The sequence below is a fragment of the Hyla sarda genome, chromosome 8 (assembly GCF_029499605.1).
Source record: "Hyla sarda isolate aHylSar1 chromosome 8, aHylSar1.hap1, whole genome shotgun sequence".
In the NCBI taxonomy this organism is placed as follows: Eukaryota; Metazoa; Chordata; class Amphibia; order Anura; family Hylidae; genus Hyla; species Hyla sarda.
The window spans coordinates 117500113-117518678 of NC_079196.1; the positions used below are offsets into that span (position 1 = coordinate 117500113).

General features: G+C 43.3%; 10 pseudogenes; all 10 read right to left on the reverse strand.

Moving 5' to 3' along the window:
- Positions 1–1238: 1238 nt before the first annotated feature.
- Positions 1239–1502, reverse strand: LOC130289483 (U2 spliceosomal RNA; annotated as a pseudogene).
- A 1481-nt stretch (positions 1503–2983) lies between these two features.
- Positions 2984–3247, reverse strand: LOC130287273 (U2 spliceosomal RNA; annotated as a pseudogene).
- A 1483-nt stretch (positions 3248–4730) lies between these two features.
- Positions 4731–4994, reverse strand: LOC130290195 (U2 spliceosomal RNA; annotated as a pseudogene).
- A 1453-nt stretch (positions 4995–6447) lies between these two features.
- LOC130287274 (U2 spliceosomal RNA) lies at positions 6448–6711 on the reverse strand (annotated as a pseudogene).
- A 1473-nt stretch (positions 6712–8184) lies between these two features.
- LOC130287275 (U2 spliceosomal RNA) lies at positions 8185–8448 on the reverse strand (annotated as a pseudogene).
- Positions 8449–9919: 1471 nt separating this feature from the next.
- LOC130290196 (U2 spliceosomal RNA) lies at positions 9920–10183 on the reverse strand (annotated as a pseudogene).
- A 1479-nt stretch (positions 10184–11662) lies between these two features.
- On the reverse strand, positions 11663–11926 carry LOC130287276 (U2 spliceosomal RNA; annotated as a pseudogene).
- A 1471-nt stretch (positions 11927–13397) lies between these two features.
- LOC130288108 (U2 spliceosomal RNA) lies at positions 13398–13662 on the reverse strand (annotated as a pseudogene).
- Positions 13663–15145: 1483 nt separating this feature from the next.
- LOC130290197 (U2 spliceosomal RNA) lies at positions 15146–15409 on the reverse strand (annotated as a pseudogene).
- A 1466-nt stretch (positions 15410–16875) lies between these two features.
- On the reverse strand, positions 16876–17139 carry LOC130287277 (U2 spliceosomal RNA; annotated as a pseudogene).
- Positions 17140–18566: the final 1427 nt, after the last annotated feature.

Sequence of the window (18566 nt, forward strand, 5' to 3'; positions counted from 1 at the left end):
CTGAACCCCCATCACTCCTCCTCTTGCATATAAGACAATATTTCAGATCTGCATATGAAAACAACACGCCTACCTTTGTTGCACATAGCTGCCTGCCTGTCTCTAGTTACCCCACTGGCTGTAGCTGCGTCCCTTCCGACATGGAATAACACCAACTGTAACGATAAACTGAAAATTAACAGTATAAACCTGCATCATTTTGGACTCTGGTATTTGCTGAATCCGGGTGACCTGACAATCGATGGTGGTGCCGCTGGTGATTCTGGCCTTCTTGGAATCTGTTGGGCCTATGTGTTAGCTCACACATCACTTGGGTATCCATGGTAACTACCACAACATGGTCATCTGCAGTTTACATCTAGCCCGTGGCATTGAATGGCATTTTAAAAGTGCTAAGGGTCCTGGTGCAATAATCCTCCCATGAGGATCAGCCTCAACGGCTTTGTAGATTGCACTCATGTCAGCAACTCCATATACATTTTTTTTTCTTCATGCTTCTTTCTTCATCCTTTTTTCTTTCTGTCATTCAGACTTTCATTCATTCGATCTCTCTCACTCACTTGCTTTAACTCATTTGTTCTCACTCACTCACTCACTCACTCAATCACTCACTCACTCATTCACTCTCACTCACTCTCACTCTCTCACTCACTCGCTCACTAAGTCAGTCTCTCTCTCTCTCTCTCTTTTTCTTTTTATATATATTTTTTTCCGTCTTCTTCTTCTTCTTCTTCTTCTTCTTCTTCAGACCCTGTCATAGCACTAATGCCTTTCCAATACCACCAGCAGATGGAGACACTCCATTGCAACATTGGTTGTGAGCAGCAGTTTCTAAAAACAAATGCCTCATGGCGGATTTCCCATCCATCAATGGATGGTAAATTTTGTTTTTATCATTCACTGACCACAGAAACCAATGCATGGTCAAGCAACAGCAATGACACACCCTTGTGTATAGGCATGAGACCCTCATGTCATTTAACAGGATTCAGCACCACCCACAAGACAGCTACCTGTCATGTCATGTCAAACCTGCACAGGTGTGCTAGATTATTATTATTTAGTTTTATTTTATTTTTTTACACCAATCAGTGTGCAAACATGGTCATTAAAACGCTAAATGAATAGACGTTCATAAACCAGTCAGTGCAACTCATCATTTTGGTCTCCAATTCTCAAACTCAAATTCTCACCCACGGAGGATTAAATGAGAATCTTTCTTGTTTAACACTGGAATGGGGTGGTGCACTGTTCACTACCCGAAGATACTGCCACATCGGGTCAATGCATAGGGCAACAGAAGCAAGCTTCCAAATCAGCTCCCTTTCTCAAAAATCCATTTAATTTATGGTCCCCAGATAGGGAACGTATGTATCAGTATGTGCTCACAAGTCACCCAAGTGCAAGTATTCACACAAAAAAAAACGTGCCTCAGGATGCGATCTGTCGCAAGATCCTTTCTTTTTTTACACTTGATCTAAGCCAAAAGGCCTAGAGGGGATAACCGGGAAAGGGGTGGACCCAACCATGTCCCCTTCATGAGCACTCACATTACTCATAGGAATGGAAGGAAGGCTGGCAGCCAACCAGCCTCCCATACACTTTCTGGGTGGGTGGCAGTCAGCCACCCATACATACATACAGCACAGGCTAAACCCACATCATCACTTAAAAAAAGGACAGGCGACCATTGCACTCTGATGGAGCATTTAGCAATGCAATCCATAGCCTGGCTTTTGCCTGAACCCCCATCACTCCTCCTCTTGCATATAAGACAATATTTCAGATCTGCATATGAAAACAACACGCCTACCTTTGTTGCACATAGCTGCCTGCCTGTCTCTAGTTACCCCACTGGCTGTAGCTGCGTCCCTTCCGACATGGAATAACACCAACTGTAACGATAAACTGAAAATTAACAGTATAAACCTGCATCATTTTGGACTCTGGTATTTGCTGAATCCGGGTGACCTGACAATCGATGGTGGTGCCGCTGGTGATTCTGGCCTTCTTGGAATCTGTTGGGCCTATGTGTTAGCTCACACATCACTTGGGTATCCATGGTAACTACCACAACATGGTCATCTGCAGTTTACATCTAGCCCGTGGCATTGAATGGCATTTTAAAAGTGCTAAGGGTCCTGGTGCAATAATCCTCCCATGAGGATCAGCCTCAACGGCTTTGTAGATTGCACTCATGTCAGCAACTCCATATACATTTTTTTTTCTTCATGCTTCTTTCTTCATCCTTTTTTCTTTCTGTCATTCAGACTTTCATTCATTCGATCTCTCTCACTCACTTGCTTTAACTCATTTGTTCTCACTCACTCACTCACTCACTCACTCACTCAATCACTCACTCACTCATTCACTCTCACTCACTCTCACTCTCTCACTCACTCGCTCACTAAGTCAGTCTCTCTCTCTCTCTCTCTTTTTCTTTTTATATATATTTTTTTCCGTCTTCTTCTTCTTCTTCTTCTTCTTCTTCAGACCCTGTCATAGCACTAATGCCTTTCCAATACCACCAGCAGATGGAGACACTCCATTGCAACATTGGTTGTGAGCAGCAGTTTCTAAAAACAAATGCCTCATGGCGGATTTCCCATCCATCAATGGATGGTAAATTTTGTTTTTATCATTCACTGACCACAGAAACCAATGCATGGTCAAGCAACAGCAATGACACACCCTTGTGTATAGGCATGAGACCCTCATGTCATTTAACAGGATTCAGCACCACCCACAAGACAGCTACCTGTCATGTCATGTCAAACCTGCACAGGTGTGCTAGATTATTATTATTTAGTTTTATTTTATTTTTTTACACCAATCAGTGTGCAAACATGGTCATTAAAACGCTAAATGAATAGACGTTCATAAACCAGTCAGTGCAACTCATCATTTTGGTCTCCAATTCTCAAACTCAAATTCTCACCCACGGAGGATTAAATGAGAATCTTTCTTGTTTAACACTGGAATGGGGTGGTGCACTGTTCACTACCCGAAGATACTGCCACATCGGGTCAATGCATAGGGCGACAGAAGCAAGCTTCCAAATCAGCTCCCTTTCTCAAAAATCCATTTAATTTATGGTCCCCAGATAGGGAACGTATGTATCAGTATGTGCTCACAAGTCACCCAAGTGCAAGTATTCACACAAAAAAAAACGTGCCTCAGGATGCGATCTGTCGCAAGATCCTTTCTTTTTTTACACTTGATCTAAGCCAAAAGGCCTAGAGGGGATAACCGGGAAAGGGGTGGACCCAACCATGTCCCCTTCATGAGCACTCACATTACTCATAGGAATGGAAGGAAGGCTGGCAGCCAACCAGCCTCCCATACACTTTCTGGGTGGGTGGCAGTCAGCCACCCATACATACATACAGCACAGGCTAAACCCACATCATCACTTAAAAAAAGGACAGGCGACCATTGCACTCTGATGGAGCATTTAGCAATGCAATCCATAGCCTGGCTTTTGCCTGAACCCCCATCACTCCTCCTCTTGCATATAAGACAATATTTCAGATCTGCATATGAAAACAACACGCCTACCTTTGTTGCACATAGCTGCCTGCCTGTCTCTAGTTACCCCACTGGCTGTAGCTGCGTCCCTTCCGACATGGAATAACACCAACTGTAACGATAAACTGAAAATTAACAGTATAAACCTGCATCATTTTGGACTCTGGTATTTGCTGAATCCGGGTGACCTGACAATCGATGGTGGTGCCGCTGGTGATTCTGGCCTTCTTGGAATCTGTTGGGCCTATGTGTTAGCTCACACATCACTTGGGTATCCATGGTAACTACCACAACATGGTCATCTGCAGTTTACATCTAGCCCGTGGCATTGAATGGCATTTTAAAAGTGCTAAGGGTCCTGGTGCAATAATCCTCCCATGAGGATCAGCCTCAACGGCTTTGTAGATTGCACTCATGTCAGCAACTCCATATACATTTTTTTTTCTTCATGCTTCTTTCTTCATCCTTTTTTCTTTCTGTCATTCATACTTTCATTCATTCGATCTCTCTCACTCACTTGCTTTAACTCATTTGTTCTCACTCACTCACTCACTCACTCACTCAATCACTCACTCACTCATTCACTCTCACTCACTCTCACTCTCTCACTCACTCGCTCACTAAGTCAGTCTCTCTCTCTCTCTCTCTTTTTCTTTTTATATATATTTTTTTCCGTCTTCTTCTTCTTCTTCTTCTTCTTCTTCTTCTTCAGACCCTGTCATAGCACTAATGCCTTTCCAATACCACCAGCAGATGGAGACACTCCATTGCAACATTGGTTGTGAGCAGCAGTTTCTAAAAACAAATGCCTCATGGCGGATTTCCCATCCATCAATGGATGGTAAATTTTGTTTTTATCATTCACTGACCACAGAAACCAATGCATGGTCAAGCAACAGCAATGACACACCCTTGTGTATAGGCATGAGACCCTCATGTCATTTAACAGGATTCAGCACCACCCACAAGACAGCTACCTGTCATGTCATGTCAAACCTGCACAGGTGTGCTAGATTATTATTATTTAGTTTTATTTTATTTTTTTACACCAATCAGTGTGCAAACATGGTCATTAAAACGCTAAATGAATAGACGTTCATAAACCAGTCAGTGCAACTCATCATTTTGGTCTCCAATTCTCAAACTCAAATTCTCACCCACGGAGGATTAAATGAGAATCTTTCTTGTTTAACACTGGAATGGGGTGGTGCACTGTTCACTACCCGAAGATACTGCCACATCGGGTCAATGCATAGGGCGACAGAAGCAAGCTTCCAAATCAGCTCCCTTTCTCAAAAATCCATTTAATTTATGGTCCCCAGATAGGGAACGTATGTATCAGTATGTGCTCACAAGTCACCCAAGTGCAAGTATTCACACAAAAAAAAACGTGCCTCAGGATGCAATCTGTCGCAAGATCCTTTCTTTTTTTACACTTGATCTAAGCCAAAAGGCCTAGAGGGGATAACCGGGAAAGGGGTGGACCCAACCATGTCCCCTTCATGAGCACTCACATTACTCATAGGAATGGAAGGAAGGCTGGCAGCCAACCAGCCTCCCATACACTTTCTGGGTGGGTGGCATACATACATACAGCACAGGCTAAACCCACATCATCACTTAAAAAAAGGACAGGCGACCATTGCACTCTGATGGAGCATTTAGCAATGCAATCCATAGCCTGGCTTTTGCCTGAACCCCCATCACTCCTCCTCTTGCATATAAGACAATATTTCAGATCTGCATATGAAAACAACACGCCTACCTTTGTTGCACATAGCTGCCTGCCTGTCTCTAGTTACCCCACTGGCTGTAGCTGCGTCCCTTCCGACATGGAATAACACCAACTGTAACGATAAACTGAAAATTAACAGTATAAACCTGCATCATTTTGGACTCTGGTATTTGCTGAATCCGGGTGACCTGACAATCGATGGTGGTGCCGCTGGTGATTCTGGCCTTCTTGGAATCTGTTGGGCCTATGTGTTAGCTCACACATCACTTGGGTATCCATGGTAACTACCACAACATGGTCATCTGCAGTTTACATCTAGCCCGTGGCATTGAATGGCATTTTAAAAGTGCTAAGGGTCCTGGTGCAATAATCCTCCCATGAGGATCAGCCTCAACGGCTTTGTAGATTGCACTCATGTCAGCAACTCCATATACATTTTTTTTTCTTCATGCTTCTTTCTTCATCCTTTTTTCTTTCTGTCATTCAGACTTTCATTCATTCGATCTCTCTCACTCACTTGCTTTAACTCATTTGTTCTCACTCACTCACTCACTCACTCACTCACTCATTCACTCTCACTCACTCTCACTCTCTCACTCACTCGCTCACTAAGTCAGTCTCTCTCTCTCTCTCTCTTTTTCTTTTTATATATATTTTTTTCCGTCTTCTTCTTCTTCTTCTTCTTCTTCTTCAGACCCTGTCATAGCACTAATGCCTTTCCAATACCACCAGCAGATGGAGACACTCCATTGCAACATTGGTTGTGAGCAGCAGTTTCTAAAAACAAATGCCTCATGGCGGATTTCCCATCCATCAATGGATGGTAAATTTTGTTTTAATCATTCACTGACCACAGAAACCAATGCATGGTCAAGCAACAGCAATGACACACCCTTGTGTATAGCCATGAGACCCTCATGTCATTTAACAGGATTCAGCACCACCCACAAGACAGCTACCTGTCATGTCATGTCAAACCTGCACAGGTGTGCTAGATTATTATTATTTAGTTTTATTTTATTTTTTTACACCAATCAGTGTGCAAACATGGTCATTAAAACGCTAAATGAATAGACGTTCATAAACCAGTCAGTGCAACTCATCATTTTGGTCTCCAATTCTCAAACTCAAATTCTCACCCACGGAGGATTAAATGAGAATCTTTCTTGTTTAACACTGGAATGGGGTGGTGCACTGTTCACTACCCGAAGATACTGCCACATCGGGTCAATGCATAGGGCGACAGAAGCAAGCTTCCAAATCAGCTCCCTTTCTCAAAAATCCATTTAATTTATGGTCCCCAGATAGGGAACGTATGTATCAGTATGTGCTCACAAGTCACCCAAGTGCAAGTATTCACACAAAAAAAAACGTGCCTCAGGATGCGATCTGTCGCAAGATCCTTTCTTTTTTTACACTTGATCTAAGCCAAAAGGCCTAGAGGGGATAACCGGGAAAGGGGTGGACCCAACCATGTCCCCTTCATGAGCACTCACATTACTCATAGGAATGGAAGGAAGGCTGGCAGCCAACCAGCCTCCCATACACTTTCTGGGTGGGTGGCAGTCAGCCACCCATACATACATACAGCACAGGCTAAACCCACATCATCACTTAAAAAAAGGACAGGCGACCATTGCACTCTGATGGAGCATTTAGCAATGCAATCCATAGCCTGGCTTTTGCCTGAACCCCCATCACTCCTCCTCTTGCATATAAGACAATATTTCAGATCTGCATATGAAAACAACACGCCTACCTTTGTTGCACATAGCTGCCTGCCTGTCTCTAGTTACCCCACTGGCTGTAGCTGCGTCCCTTCCGACATGGAATAACACCAACTGTAACGATAAACTGAAAATTAACAGTATAAACCTGCATCATTTTGGACTCTGGTATTTGCTGAATCCGGGTGACCTGACAATCGATGGTGGTGCCGCTGGTGATTCTGGCCTTCTTGGAATCTGTTGGGCCTATGTGTTAGCTCACACATCACTTGGGTATCCATGGTAACTACCACAACATGGTCATCTGCAGTTTACATCTAGCCCGTGGCATTGAATGGCATTTTAAAAGTGCTAAGGGTCCTGGTGCAATAATCCTCCCATGAGGATCAGCCTCAACGGCTTTGTAGATTGCACTCATGTCAGCAACTCCATATACATTTTTTTTTCTTTATGCTTCTTTCTTCATCCTTTTTTCTTTCTGTCATTCAGACTTTCATTCATTCGATCTCTCTCACTCACTTGCTTTAACTCATTTGTTCTCACTCACTCACTCACTCACTCAATCACTCACTCACTCATTCACTCTCACTCACTCTCACTCTCTCACTCACTCGCTCACTAAGTCAGTCTCTCTCTCTCTCTCTCTTTTTCTTTTTATATATATTTTTTTCCGTCTTCTTCTTCTTCTTCTTCTTCTTCTTCAGACCCTGTCATAGCACTAATGCCTTTCCAATACCACCAGCAGATGGAGACACTCCATTGCAACATTGGTTGTGAGCAGCAGTTTCTAAAAACAAATGCCTCATGGCGGATTTCCCATCCATCAATGGATGGTAAATTTTGTTTTTATCATTCACTGACCACAGAAACCAATGCATGGTCAAGCAACAGCAATGACACACCCTTGTGTATAGGCATGAGACCCTCATGTCATTTAACAGGATTCAGCACCACCCACAAGACAGCTACCTGTCATGTCATGTCAAACCTGCACAGGTGTGCTAGATTATTATTATTTAGTTTTATTTTATTTTTTTACACCAATCAGTGTGCAAACATGGTCATTAAAACGCTAAATGAATAGACGTTCATAAACCAGTCAGTGCAACTCATCATTTTGGTCTCCAATTCTCAAACTCAAATTCTCACCCACGGAGGATTAAATGAGAATCTTTCTTGTTTAACACTGGAATGGGGTGGTGCACTGTTCACTACCCGAAGATACTGCCACATCGGGTCAATGCATAGGGCGACAGAAGCAAGCTTCCAAATCAGCTCCCTTTCTCAAAAATCCATTTAATTTATGGTCCCCAGATAGGGAACGTATGTATCAGTATGTGCTCACAAGTCACCCAAGTGCAAGTATTCACACAAAAAAAAACGTGCCTCAGGATGCGATCTGTCGCAAGATCCTTTCTTTTTTTACACTTGATCTAAGCCAAAAGGCCTAGAGGGGATAACCGGGAAAGGGGTGGACCCAACCATGTCCCCTTCATGAGCACTCACATTACTCATAGGAATGGAAGGAAGGCTGGCAGCCAACCAGCCTCCCATACACTTTCTGGGTGGGTGGCAGTCAGCCACCCATACATACATACAGCACAGGCTAAACCCACATCATCACTTAAAAAAAGGACAGGCGACCATTGCACTCTGATGGAGCATTTAGCAATGCAATCCATAGCCTGGCTTTTGCCTGAACCCCCATCACTCCTCCTCTTGCATATAAGACAATATTTCAGATCTGCATATGAAAACAACACGCCTACCTTTGTTGCACATAGCTGCCTGCCTGTCTCTAGTTACCCCACTGGCTGTAGCTGCGTCCCTTCCGACATGGAATAACACCAACTGTAACGATAAACTGAAAATTAACAGTATAAACCTGCATCATTTTGGACTCTGGTATTTGCTGAATCCGGGTGACCTGACAATCGATGGTGGTGCCGCTGGTGATTCTGGCCTTCTTGGAATCTGTTGGGCCTATGTGTTAGCTCACACATCACTTGGGTATCCATGGTAACTACCACAACATGGTCATCTGCAGTTTACATCTAGCCCGTGGCATTGAATGGCATTTTAAAAGTGCTAAGGGTCCTGGTGCAATAATCCTCCCATGAGGATCAGCCTCAACGGCTTTGTAGATTGCACTCATGTCAGCAACTCCATATACATTTTTTTTTCTTCATGCTTCTTTCTTCATCCTTTTTTCTTTCTGTCATTCAGACTTTCATTCATTCGATCTCTCTCACTCACTTGCTTTAACTCATTTGTTCTCACTCACTCACTCACTCACTCACTCAATCACTCACTCACTCATTCACTCTCACTCACTCTCACTCTCTCACTCACTCGCTCACTAAGTCAGTCTCTCTCTCTCTCTCTCTTTTTCTTTTTATATATATTTTTTTCCGTCTTCTTCTTCTTCTTCTTCTTCAGACCCTGTCATAGCACTAATGCCTTTCCAATACCACCAGCAGATGGAGACACTCCATTGCAACATTGGTTGTGAGCAGCAGTTTCTAAAAACAAATGCCTCATGGCGGATTTCCCATCCATCAATGGATGGTAAATTTTGTTTTTATCATTCACTGACCACAGAAACCAATGCATGGTCAAGCAACAGCAATGACACACCCTTGTGTATAGGCATGAGACCCTCATGTCATTTAACAGGATTCAGCACCACCCACAAGACAGCTACCTGTCATGTCATGTCAAACCTGCACAGGTGTGCTAGATTATTATTATTTAGTTTTATTTTATTTTTTTACACCAATCAGTGTGCAAACATGGTCATTAAAACGCTAAATGAATAGACGTTCATAAACCAGTCAGTGCAACTCATCATTTTGGTCTCCAATTCTCAAACTCAAATTCTCACCCACGGAGGATTAAATGAGAATCTTTCTTGTTTAACACTGGAATGGGGTGGTGCACTGTTCACTACCCGAAGATACTGCCACATCGGGTCAATGCATAGGGCGACAGAAGCAAGCTTCCAAATCAGCTCCCTTTCTCAAAAATCCATTTAATTTATGGTCCCCAGATAGGGAACGTATGTATCAGTATGTGCTCACAAGTCACCCAAGTGCAAGTATTCACACAAAAAAAAACGTGCCTCAGGATGCAATCTGTCGCAAGATCCTTTCTTTTTTTACACTTGATCTAAGCCAAAAGGCCTAGAGGGGATAACCGGGAAAGGGGTGGACCCAACCATGTCCCCTTCATGAGCACTCACATTACTCATAGGAATGGAAGGAAGGCTGGCAGCCAACCAGCCTCCCATACACTTTCTGGGTGGGTGGCAGTCAGCCACCCATACATACATACAGCACAGGCTAAACCCACATCATCACTTAAAAAAAGGACAGGCGACCATTGCACTCTGATGGAGCATTTAGCAATGCAATCCATAGCCTGGCTTTTGCCTGAACCCCCATCACTCCTCCTCTTGCATATAAGACAATATTTCAGATCTGCATATGAAAACAACACGCCTACCTTTGTTGCACATAGCTGCCTGCCTGTCTCTAGTTACCCCACTGGCTGTAGCTGCGTCCCTTCCGACATGGAATAACACCAACTGTAACGATAAACTGAAAATTAACAGTATAAACCTGCATCATTTTGGACTCTGGTATTTGCTGAATCCGGGTGACCTGACAATCGATGGTGGTGCCGCTGGTGATTCTGGCCTTCTTGGAATCTGTTGGGCCTATGTGTTAGCTCACACATCACTTGGGTATCCATGGTAACTACCACAACATGGTCATCTGCAGTTTACATCTAGCCCGTGGCATTGAATGGCATTTTAAAAGTGCTAAGGGTCCTGGTGCAATAATCCTCCCATGAGGATCAGCCTCAACGGCTTTGTAGATTGCACTCATGTCAGCAACTCCATATACATTTTTTTTTCTTCATGCTTCTTTCTTCATCCTTTTTTCTTTCTGTCATTCAGACTTTCATTCATTCGATCTCTCTCACTCACTTGCTTTAACTCATTTGTTCTCACTCACTCACTCACTCACTCAATCACTCACTCACTCATTCACTCTCACTCACTCTCACTCTCTCACTCACTCGCTCACTAAGTCAGTCTCTCTCTCTCTCTCTCTTTTTCTTTTTATATATATTTTTTTCCGTCTTCTTCTTCTTCTTCTTCTTCTTCTTCTTCTTCAGACCCTGTCATAGCACTAATGCCTTTCCAATACCACCAGCAGATGGAGACACTCCATTGCAACATTGGTTGTGAGCAGCAGTTTCTAAAAACAAATGCCTCATGGCGGATTTCCCATCCATCAATGGATGGTAAATTTTGTTTTTATCATTCACTGACCACAGAAACCAATGCATGGTCAAGCAACAGCAATGACACACCCTTGTGTATAGGCATGAGACCCTCATGTCATTTAACAGGATTCAGCACCACCCACAAGACAGCTACCTGTCATGTCATGTCAAACCTGCACAGGTGTGCTAGATTATTATTATTTAGTTTTATTTTATTTTTTTACACCAATCAGTGTGCAAACATGGTCATTAAAACGCTAAATGAATAGACGTTCATAAACCAGTCAGTGCAACTCATCATTTTGGTCTCCAATTCTCAAACTCAAATTCTCACCCACGGAGGATTAAATGAGAATCTTTCTTGTTTAACACTGGAATGGGGTGGTGCACTGTTCACTACCCGAAGATACTGCCACATCGGGTCAATGCATAGGGCGACAGAAGCAAGCTTCCAAATCAGCTCCCTTTCTCAAAAATCCATTTAATTTATGGTCCCCAGATAGGGAACGTATGTATCAGTATGTGCTCACAAGTCACCCAAGTGCAAGTATTCACACAAAAAAAAACGTGCCTCAGGATGCGATCTGTCGCAAGATCCTTTCTTTTTTTACACTTGATCTAAGCCAAAAGGCCTAGAGGGGATAACCGGGAAAGGGGTGGACCCAACCATGTCCCCTTCATGAGCACTCACATTACTCATAGGAATGGAAGGAAGGCTGGCAGCCAACCAGCCTCCCATACACTTTCTGGGTGGGTGGCAGTCAGCCAGCCATACATACAGCACAGGCTAAACCCACATCATCACTTAAAAAAAGGACAGGCGACCATTGCACTCTGATGGAGCATTTAGCAATGCAATCCATAGCCTGGCTTTTGCCTGAACCCCCATCACTCCTCCTCTTGCATATAAGACAATATTTCAGATCTGCATATGAAAACAACACGCCTACCTTTGTTGCACATAGCTGCCTGCCTGTCTCTAGTTACCCCACTGGCTGTAGCTGCGTCCCTTCCGACATGGAATAACACCAACTGTAACGATAAACTGAAAATTAACAGTATAAACCTGCATCATTTTGGACTCTGGTATTTGCTGAATCCGGGTGACCTGACAATCGATGGTGGTGCCGCTGGTGATTCTGGCCTTCTTGGAATCTGTTGGGCCTATGTGTTAGCTCACACATCACTTGGGTATCCATGGTAACTACCACAACATGGTCATCTGCAGTTTACATCTAGCCCGTGGCATTGAATGGCATTTTAAAAGTGCTAAGGGTCCTGGTGCAATAATCCTCCCATGAGGATCAGCCTCAACGGCTTTGTAGATTGCACTCATGTCAGCAACTCCATATACATTTTTTTTTCTTCATGCTTCTTTCTTCATCCTTTTTTCTTTCTGTCATTCAGACTTTCATTCATTCGATCTCTCTCACTCACTTGCTTTAACTCATTTGTTCTCACTCACTCACTCACTCACTCAATCACTCACTCACTCATTCACTCTCACTCACTCTCACTCTCTCACTCACTCGCTCACTAAGTCAGTCTCTCTCTCTCTCTCTCTCTTTTTCTTTTTATATATATTTTTTTCCGTCTTCTTCTTCTTCTTCTTCTTCTTCTTCAGACCCTGTCATAGCACTAATGCCTTTCCAATACCACCAGCAGATGGAGACACTCCATTGCAACATTGGTTGTGAGCAGCAGTTTCTAAAAACAAATGCCTCATGGCGGATTTCCCATCCATCAATGGATGGTAAATTTTGTTTTTATCATTCACTGACCACAGAAACCAATGCATGGTCAAGCAACAGCAATGACACACCCTTGTGTATAGCCATGAGACCCTCATGTCATTTAACAGGATTCAGCACCACCCACAAGACAGCTACCTGTCATGTCATGTCAAACCTGCACAGGTGTGCTAGATTATTATTATTTAGTTTTATTTTATTTTTTTACACCAATCAGTGTGCAAACATGGTCATTAAAACGCTAAATGAATAGACGTTCATAAACCAGTCAGTGCAACTCATCGTTTTGGTCTCCAATTCTCAAACTCAAATTCTCACCCACGGAGGATTAAATGAGAATCTTTCTTGTTTAACACTGGAATGGGGTGGTGCACTGTTCACTACCCGAAGATACTGCCACATCGGGTCAATGCATAGGGCGACAGAAGCAAGCTTCCAAATCAGCTCCCTTTCTCAAAAATCCATTTAATTTATGGTCCCCAGATAGGGAACGTATGTATCAGTATGTGCTCACAAGTCACCCAAGTGCAAGTATTCACACAAAAAAAAAACGTGCCTCAGGATGCGATCTGTCGCAAGATCCTTTCTTTTTTTACACTTGATCTAAGCCAAAAGGCCTAGAGGGGATAACCGGGAAAGGGGTGGACCCAACCATGTCCCCTTCATGAGCACTCACATTACTCATAGGAATGGAAGGAAGGCTGGCAGCCAACCAGCCTCCCATACACTTTCTGGGTGGGTGGCAGTCAGCCAGCCATACATACATACAGCACAGGCTAAACCCACATCATCACTTAAAAAAAGGACAGGCGACCATTGCACTCTGATGGAGCATTTAGCAATGCAATCCATAGCCTGGCTTTTGCCTGAACCCCCATCACTCCTCCTCTTGCATATAAGACAATATTTCAGATCTGCATATGAAAACAACACGCCTACCTTTGTTGCACATAGCTGCCTGCCTGTCTCTAGTTACCCCACTGGCTGTAGCTGCGTCCCTTCCGACATGGAATAACACCAACTGTAACGATAAACTGAAAATTAACAGTATAAACCTGCATCATTTTGGACTCTGGTATTTGCTGAATCCGGGTGACCTGACAATCGATGGTGGTGCCGCTGGTGATTCTGGCCTTCTTGGAATCTGTTGGGCCTATGTGTTAGCTCACACATCACTTGGGTATCCATGGTAACTACCACAACATGGTCATCTGCAGTTTACATCTAGCCCGTGGCATTGAATGGCATTTTAAAAGTGCTAAGGGTCCTGGTGCAATAATCCTCCCATGAGGATCAGCCTCAACGGCTTTGTAGATTGCACTCATGTCAGCAACTCCATATACATTTTTTTTTCTTCATGCTTCTTTCTTCATCCTTTTTTCTTTCTGTCATTCAGACTTTCATTCATTCGATCTCTCTCACTCACTTGCTTTAACTCATTTGTTCTCACTCACTCACTCACTCACTCACTCAATCACTCACTCACTCATTCACTCTCACTCACTCTCACTCTCTCACTCACTCGCTCACTAAGTCAGTCTCTCTCTCTCTCTCTCTTTTTCTTTTTATATATATTTTTTTCCGTCTTCTTCTTCTTCTTCTTCTTCTTCTTCTTCTTCAGACCCTGTCATAGCACTAATGCCTTTCCAATACCACCAGCAGATGGAGACACTCCATTGCAACATTGGTTGTGAGCAGCAGTTTCTAAAAACAAATGCCTCATGGCGGATTTCCCATCCATCAATGGATGGTAAATTTTGTTTTTATCATTCACTGACCACAGAAACCAATGCATGGTCAAGCAACAGCAATGACACACCCTTGTGTATAGGCATGAGACCCTCATGTCATTTAACAGGATTCAGCACCACCCACAAGACAGCTACCTGTCATGTCATGTCAAACCTGCACAGGTGTGCTAGATTATTATTATTTAGTTTTATTTTATTTTTTTACACCAATCAGTGTGCAAACATGGTCATTAAAACGCTAAATGAATAGACGTTCATAAACCAGTCAGTGCAACTCATCATTTTGGTCTCCAATTCTCAAACTCAAATTCTCACCCACGGAGGATTAAATGAGAATCTTTCTTGTTTAACACTGGAATGGGGTGGTGCACTGTTCACTACCCGAAGATACTGCCACATCGGGTCAATGCATAGGGCGACAGAAGCAAGCTTCCAAATCAGCTCCCTTTCTCAAAAATCCATTTAATTTATGGTCCCCAGATAGGGAACGTATGTATCAGTATGTGCTCACAAGTCACCCAAGTGCAAGTATTCACACAAAAAAAAACGTGCCTCAGGATGCAATCTGTCGCAAGATCCTTTCTTTTTTTACACTTGATCTAAGCCAAAAGGCCTAGAGGGGATAACCGGGAAAGGGGTGGACCCAACCATGTCCCCTTCATGAGCACTCACATTACTCATAGGAATGGAAGGAAGGCTGGCAGCCAACCAGCCTCCCATACACTTTCTGGGTGGGTGGCAGTCAGCCACCCATACATACATACAGCACAGGCTAAACCCACATCATCACTTAAAAAAAGGACAGGCGACCATTGCACTCTGATGGAGCATTTAGCAATGCAATCCATAGCCTGGCTTTTGCCTGAACCCCCATCACTCCTCCTCTTGCATATAAGACAATATTTCAGATCTGCATATGAAAACAACACGCCTACCTTTGTTGCACATAGCTGCCTGCCTGTCTCTAGTTACCCCACTGGCTGTAGCTGCGTCCCTTCCGACATGGAATAACACCAACTGTAACGATAAACTGAAAATTAACAGTATAAACCTGCATCATTTTGGACTCTGGTATTTGCTGAATCCGGGTGACCTGACAATCGATGGTGGTGCCGCTGGTGATTCTGGCCTTCTTGGAATCTGTTGGGCCTATGTGTTAGCTCACACATCACTTGGGTATCCATGGTAACTACCACAACATGGTCATCTGCAGTTTACATCTAGCCCGTGGCATTGAATGGCATTTTAAAAGTGCTAAGGGTCCTGGTGCAATAATCCTCCCATGAGGATCAGCCTCAACGGCTTTGTAGATTGCACTCATGTCAGCAACTCCATATACATTTTTTTTTCTTCATGCTTCTTTCTTCATCCTTTTTTCTTTCTGTCATTCAGACTTTCATTCATTCGATCTCTCTCACTCACTTGCTTTAACTCATTTGTTCTCACTCACTCACTCACTCACTCAATCACTCACTCATTCACTCTCACTCACTCTCACTCTCTCACTCACTCGCTCACTAAGTCAGTCTCTCTCTCTCTCTCTCTTTTTCTTTTTATATATATTTTTTTCCGTCTTCTTCTTCTTCTTCTTCTTCTTCAGACCCTGTCATAGCACTAATGCCTTTCCAATACCACCAGCAGATGGAGACACTCCATTGCAACATTGGTTGTGAGCAGCAGTTTCTAAAAACAAATGCCTCATGGCGGATTTCCCATCCATCAATGGATGGTAAATTTTGTTTTTATCATTCACTGACCACAGAAACCAATGCATGGTCAAGCAACAGCAATGACACACCCTTGTGTATAGGCATGAGACCCTCATGTCATTTAACAGGATTCAGCACCACCCACAAGACAGCTACCTGTCATGTCATGTCAAACCTGCACAGGTGTGCTAGATTATTATTATTTAGTTTTATTTTATTTTTTTACACCAATCAGTGTGCAAACATGGTCATTAAAACGCTAAATGAATAGACGTTCATAAACCAGTCAGTGCAACTCATCATTTTGGTCTCCAATTCTCAAACTCAAATTCTCACCCACGGAGGATTAAATGAGAATCTTTCTTGTTTAACACTGGAATGGGGTGGTGCACTGTTCACTACCCGAAGATACTGCCACATCGGGTCAATGCATAGGGCGACAGAAGCAAGCTTCCAAATCAGCTCCCTTTCTCAAAAATCCATTTAATTTATGGTCCCCAGATAGGGAACGTATGTATCAGTATGTGCTCACAAGTCACCCAAGTGCAAGTATTCACACAAAAAAAAACGTGCCTCAGGATGCGATCTGTCGCAAGATCCTTTCTTTTTTTACACTTGATCTAAGCCAAAAGGCCTAGAGGGGATAACCGGGAAAGGGGTGGACCCAACCATGTCCCCTTCATGAGCACTCACATTACTCATAGGAATGGAAGGAAGGCTGGCAGCCAACCAGCCTCCCATACACTTTCTGGGTGGGTGGCAGTCAGCCAGCCATACATACATACAGCACAGGCTAAACCCACATCATCACTTAAAAAAAGGACAGGCGACCATTGCACTCTGATGGAGCATTTAGCAATGCAATCCATAGCCTGGCTTTTGCCTGAACCCCCATCACTCCTCCTCTTGCATATAAGACAATATTTCAGATCTGCATATGAAAACAACACGCCTACCTTTGTTGCACATAGCTGCCTGCCTGTCTCTAGTTACCCCACTGGCTGTAGCTGCGTCCCTTCCGACATGGAATAACACCAACTGTAACGATAAACTGAAAATTAACAGTATAAACCTGCATCATTTTGGACTCTGGTATTTGCTGAATCCGGGTGACCTGACAATCGATGGTGGTGCCGCTGGTGATTCTGGCCTTCTTGGAATCTGTTGGGCCTATGTGTTAGCTCACACATCACTTGGGTATCCATGGTAACTACCACAACATGGTCATCTGCAGTTTACATCTAGCCCGTGGCATTGAATGGCATTTTAAAAGTGCTAAGGGTCCTGGTGCAATAATCCTCCCATGAGGATCAGCCTCAACGGCTTTGTAGATTGCACTCATGTCAGCAACTCCATATACATTTTTTTTTCTTCATGCTTCTTTCTTCATCCTTTTTTCTTTCTGTCATTCAGACTTTCATTCATTCGATCTCTCTCACTCACTTGCTTTAACTCATTTGTTCTCACTCACTCACTCACTCACTCACTCACTCAATCACTCACTCACTCATTCACTCTCACTCACTCTCACTCTCTCACTCACTCGCTCACTAAGTCAGTCTCTCTCTCTCTCTCTCTTTTTCTTTTTATATATATTTTTTTCCGTCTTCTTCTTCTTCTTCTTCTTCTTCTTCTTCTTCTTCTTCTTCTTCAGACCCTGTCATAGCACTAATGCCTTTCCAATACCACCAGCAGATGGAGACACTCCATTGCAACATTGGTTGTGAGCAGCAGTTTCTAAAAACAAATGCCTCATGGCGGATTTCCCATCCATCAATGGATGGTAAATTTTGTTTTTATCATTCACTGACCACAGAAACCAATGCATGGTCAAGCAACAGCAATGACACACCCTTGTGTATAGGCATGAGACCCTCATGTCATTTAACAGGATTCAGCACCACCCACAAGACAGCTACCTGTCATGTCATGTCAAACCTGCACAGGTGTGCTAGATTATTATTATTTAGTTTTATTTTATTTTTTTACACCAATCAGTGTGCAAACATGGTCATTAAAACGCTAAATGAATAGACGTTCATAAACCAGTCAGTGCAACTCATCATTTTGGT